The sequence below is a fragment of the Typopeltis vanoorti genome, chromosome 22 (assembly GCF_054136105.1).
Source record: "Typopeltis vanoorti isolate ZY-2024b chromosome 22, IOZ_Tvanoo_1.0, whole genome shotgun sequence".
Taxonomy (NCBI): domain Eukaryota; kingdom Metazoa; phylum Arthropoda; class Arachnida; order Uropygi; family Thelyphonidae; genus Typopeltis; species Typopeltis vanoorti.
The window spans coordinates 23,972,993-23,974,609 of NC_143570.1; positions in this window are offsets into that span (position 1 = coordinate 23,972,993).

Genomic DNA, 1,617 nt, shown 5'->3' on the forward strand with positions numbered 1-1,617 from the left:
CTAAAAGGCTTTCTTGAAGAAAGCCAGTGGGTACAAGTGACAGAATCAAAGAGTCTACTTTCTCACCCTTTTACTGTCACCAAGAAGTGAGAGTTACCAGATTGTTGAGGATTTAACACCTGGTAAATTCTTGTTGGAGTGGAAGAGCTTGATATAATGCCTTAACAAAAGTGGACAATTAATTGCTGATGGCATTGTATCTTCAAAGAAGAAAAGAGAAGTTCTCTTGCTGGATAATCAAATTTTGTTAGCTGCTATTTACATTGATCGAACTGTATTTTGTTGAGCAATGACAAAATTACTGCAGGAAAATAGGCATTCCATGAAGTGGCATTTCGCATGAAAGGGTTACAAGTACTATCTGAAACACCTGAACTACTGGGAAGCTGGAAGCAGTGGTGACTCAGGATCATCCTCTTCAAGTTCAAAGGAAGAATTACACTGAACCTTACTTGGACAAAACAGAATGTTCAAAAGTAAAGTGATGTTTCTTATGCATGGAAAAACCAGTAAATGTCAAAATAAAGGAAATTTCAACAAGAAATGTTTAAAGGATTAAAAGAAGTGGAAAAGTATGACTGCTCATCAAAACTGACTTTAGAAGGAGCCATCCTTGTTTATCCAGAGGTTATTAGTGATGTAGCTAGAACTGTAACAGTAATACCCCCCCCCCCAAGTCAGTGTTGAAAGACTGTTTTTGGCACTGAAAATAGTCAAATCAGATTTAAGGGCTTCTATGAGTGAGGATCTGGCAGAAACAATTCTGTTTCTAAGAACAATATGTTAGTAAATTTTGGATTTTATTTTTAATTTAACCCCTATTCTACAGCTAGATGCTAAGTTTCTTTAAAATATTTGTAGGGATCAAATTTTATTTCATTTAATGAAATATTTCATATCCATTCACATTTTATATCCAAACAATACTTTAATCTTGAAAAGGAAGGAACTGATAAAGAAAGATGTTCCTTATTTTCTTTTATAGTTTCTTTGTTTTATATCCTATATTCCTATTACTTTATTATTTACAGTCTTTTGTATAAAATTTAAGGTTACTGAATGTTTGTAACCAAAGGCGAATTCTCCATGCTTGCTGCGCAAGCTCATTAATTGAGAAATAAGTAATATTTATTTGTTTATAAATGCATGCATTTATAAGCATTCCATTTAGGCTTTTATTTTTGTAGACAGAAGACGTCTTAAGCTTGCGCGGCAATAATTGAGCTTTGTGTTGTGTATCGAAGGCCAATGCTTGCTCATCTAGTCCAAGCTAACTTGACTTGCTCGGTTATCAGAGCTTCCAGGTCCTTGCTGCAGCTCTGTGATTTCATGCGTGCGCATAGCCATTTCCGCTCCCTTCACATCGTCTCACTCTGTTGCTTAAACACAGGCCATACGCAGTCAACGTAGCTCTAGCCAGCCTTTACAAGTGTGCATGTTGCTTGGGAAAATTAAGTTACAACCAACTTTTTATGATGATGTTATTGACCAGTTCATAAAGAAGAACCGTAGGGTAGAATTTTTATTCAAGTAGCTAAATTGAAAAAGATAGAATATCATTTGTAAAATAAATGTTGTATTTGTATGATTAAATGTACATAAATTTCTAAATATATA